Source organism: Photinus pyralis, unplaced genomic scaffold, assembly GCF_008802855.1.
Source record: "Photinus pyralis isolate 1611_PpyrPB1 unplaced genomic scaffold, Ppyr1.3 Ppyr1.4_LG1, whole genome shotgun sequence".
Classification (NCBI taxonomy): domain Eukaryota; kingdom Metazoa; phylum Arthropoda; class Insecta; order Coleoptera; family Lampyridae; genus Photinus; species Photinus pyralis.
The window spans coordinates 69,067,982-69,072,226 of NW_022170249.1; positions in this window are offsets into that span (position 1 = coordinate 69,067,982).

Sequence of the window (4,245 nt, forward strand, 5' to 3'; positions counted from 1 at the left end):
CTTCGAGTTTCAATTCATTGAATGAACGACTGTTTTCGCATATTAAACTGATAGGAAATGGCGAATTCGAATTCATTTTTTAACGAAAAAAAAAACGTAGTAGCATTAGACGGTGTTTACTGTTTCCTAATCCTCTTGTTCGTTCTAGAGTTGTCCACGTTTTTAATTAGTGCTTGTTCCAGTTTTATAGGATTATATTATCCTAAAGTTAGTTTTTTAAAAACCAGATTAGGAATGGAAGTGGTATACGAAAGCCTGATAGCAAGCAATCTGCCAAAAAATCATGTAATGATGTTGGGAATATTTTCTTGCCATCAAAACAGAAAGCTTTTTGCTCTTCAAGAAAACTGCCAATAAGGTTGATTCCTTAACTTAACAACAATCTCCTCCCATAAAAATTACTCTGCCATTATCAGCATCACTATACATATACCTACATATTAAATTTCAAAACATTCTTACCGTGAAAATTACAGTTATAATCAAAACTAACTTCTACAATCAAGACGCAAACAATTTCATTATGAAAAGCGCTATCTGTTGTAATTTCTTCTCAATTTTGTGTGGGAGTAGCACTTCGAATTAAATAATTATCATTTTATGTGTAACGTTTCTTCCTGTACTGTGGCCTATCTTGTTCGTAGTATATAATCAATGCCTATAGTTGTCCCTACCATTCATCCAGGAACTTAGTGCTCGTATTCTTGCTGTTCCATAGGAATTTGCATCACTGCTGCCAAAACGAACAGTGTGTGAAAATCAAAGATTATTATTCGTCGTTTATTGAACATACTTTCTTCAGTAGATATCCGCCGGACTAGGGCCATGTTTCTGTCTATGTACACCACTTCTGATTAGTTAATTTCGCGAGTAATTTCGCGAATGGTGTATCCAAATGTGCTGAAGTTTCTCTTTGGATAGAAGAAATCTGTACTTAATAAATTATAATAATATTTATTTTCAAAAACCATGGTAAAGAAATTTTATCATTAACCCCAGCAAAAATGTTAGCACTATAGGTCCAAACAGCTGAGTGAGGGTCATCAGCACTGCATCAGATGGTGCCTATATTTTGGAACGGCTTTATACGATTATGCAAGATATGGAGCACTAAGAAACACTAACGAAGCACAAAACGATCGACACCGGTCCGGTCGTTAGTGCTTTCAAAAAGTGTGGGTAGTCAGCACTGCATGAGACGGTGCCTATATTTTGGAAACGGCTTTGTGCGCTGATGCAAGATATGAAACACTAAGAGGCACTAACGAAGCACTAACGATCGAGACCGGTCCGGTCGTTAGTGCTTTCAAAAAGTGTGGGTAGTCAGCACTGCATGAGAAGGTGCCTATATTTTGGAAACGGCTTTGTGCGCTGATGCAAGATATGAAGCACTAAGAGGCACTAACGAAGCACTAACGATCGAGACCGGTCCGGTCGTTAGTGCTTTCAAAAAGTGTGGGTAGTCAGCACTGCATGAGAAGGTGCCTATATTTTGGAAACGGCTTTGTGTGCTGATGCAAGATATGAAGCACTAAGAGGCACTAACGAAGCGCTAACGATCGACACCGGTCCGGTCGTTAGTGCTTCCAATGACGGTGCTAACTTCCCGGACCTATCTTTTGATTTACTTAAAACTGTTCGTACAACTCTGCACGCTATACCAAGTGTGTGAGTAAATGTGCATACTCTTATTTTTTGTTCTTTAACTTCAAAATAATATGCGTTATTTGATTTTCTTTGACATGTTTTAGTATCGGTGTGGAAAATGCTTTTTAGACAATTTTGAATGTAACTTCTTTGTCTCCGTAAATTTTCCAAAGCCCAGTACTGAAAAGATCTTTTCTTGTTTCGTCACTAATCTTTTCCGCATAATTATACATACAATTTTCATTGCAGAGGTCTACCATTTTTCTTTGAAGTAGTGCCTTTTTTCTTGAGTTTATGTAACCTCCACTGTTTCGTTTACGTTTTCTAATATTTCTTGCCCAATTTTGTGGTGTCAGATTTTTTCTTATGTTTTCTGGTTTTTGGTTTATATTGATTTCTGGTTCGATAATTTCTTTGTGTGGATTGTCTTCTGAATCTTTATTTTCAAGGTTAATCTGGTCTTCTTGTTTGTTATTTTCAGATTCTTCCACTTCCACTGTTTCCTCATCGCTGTTATCTTCAGATTCATTGTCAGATGCAATGTAATTCCATATAAGGTCATTTGAGTTATCTTCATCAGAACTTACATTATTTTCGAATGCTAAATTGTTTACACTGCTTTTAGTGCCCTAAAAATTTAAATTTCGACACGTTTCCTTAGTAAAATAATATGGCATACATACCGATTTGCCTGCATTGTCTACAGCTAATTATATTGTACAATTGTCTCTGCTTTTCCTTACAAAATCTTCATCGTCGTTAGATAACTATACCATACCTGCAGATTGGCCTGTCATAAATATTTCCGTTTCGGTAAAAGGTATTAAATTGGTGGAAATATTCGGCGAGGTGGCTGACCCATTGCTAGGTGATGTTTCAGGGGTTTCAACTACATCTACATGCTTTTTTACTAAGGTTTTAGGCTAAAAATACACGAAACAAGTATCAGGAACAACCTAACCTAAGAACTAGTAATTTTCAATATTTTGTTGATTAAGAGTTCCACACTTATCTCGCTGTTATTGCTCTTTGAAATTGCCAATTGCACTAAACGTTTTCCACGGGAGTTCATTATTAGGTACACAGTTAACATTTAACGGTAGAATTTGTGCCACAACGGCACAAGTGGCTCCATCTACTTATAAACTTCGAATTTGATATATGTCAGTGTTGCACATGTAAATATGATTGATCTTACGGCCTTGCTTCTAGTACAAGAAAACTATTAAGTTTCTTTTCGGTTATTTTTTCATTTAATCGTTTTGGTTATGTGTAATATAACCAGTTTACACTGTTTAGTAATTTAATAAAGGATTCTTTATAATACAACACACAGTTGCCAGTTTACTTGGGCCGAACTGTACATACCTAATCTCTAAACAACTGTATAATCTAAGTAATATTCTCGAATTGGACATATAATTATGATCGAAAGTTCGCTTGATCACTAATTATGTGGTTATGAACATGTATTGCTTCATTTTTAGTTCCCGAGTGTAGTTGATAATGGAAAGAGAAAAAGAAATTTAAAAAAGTCGATCTACGCTTCGTTTTTACTCTAAATAAATAAATAAATCCTTGCAATTTTGCTGCAGTTTACTACTTTAAATTGAAATTGGTACGTTTACTATTTATAATACCATTCATTTTAACTTGAAAACCGGTAAATATGTCAATTTTTCCGTCGAGTGGACGACTTTTCTCTCCAGCATCTCTGAAAAGTATTCTTTCCAAAAGCATCCTCTCATACATGCGAAATATAAACCTAAAAAGTATGAAAAAATTAGAGAAACGTGACGTTTGGACGTTGTTGCTGCTGAATATAAAATTAACATCGACTTTTCAAAGCATAAATGCATGTAAACACTACAATAAAAGCTTGACAGAAATTTTTTCTCCATTTTTAGACTTGTTTAAAACAAGATTTAAATACGCAGACATATCTACAATTTCTTATGTTACAATTGTAACTTCTGCGAGTACTTGGAATATAAATGAAGCCCTGGCTCAAACTTGAAGACAAACTTGAAACAGAAATGAGAAGTTTGCCCGAAAAATAACACTTTTCTCTATTTAATACTTAATTAGCACTCATTTTGTTTAATTAAAATAAAGTTAAATCGAGTTTGAATATGATTTGAATAATTGACAATTTGCTCGTAATTATTGGACATAGCTTCGTTTTATATTAATGAATGCAATTGGCACTAGATTTAGTACTAGCAGTAGGGAGAACTACAATCAAGTCATCCATCTACAAATGAGGTCTGAGAACAATTTCGTTCTTCTCGCTTGGTTGATCTTATTCCCGCATTGAGCATTGAAATGAGCATTACTCTTGCATACAAAATAGAGGAAATGATCTTTCACTGTTTTCTGCTAGATCACATTTTCGGCACTTATTTCGAAGGTTGACGAGCAAACAGAAAAAGCTTCGACTTTCGGTAAGATTTTAAATATGCCACGTATTAGCAATGTAAATTTTTCGAATGATTTATTGCATATGTATATAAAGCAAATAATTTACATTTCTATTCACCAACCGATGATATTTGTTTACATTTTGCATTAAAAATAAATCTTTCCTTGTCGTCGTAT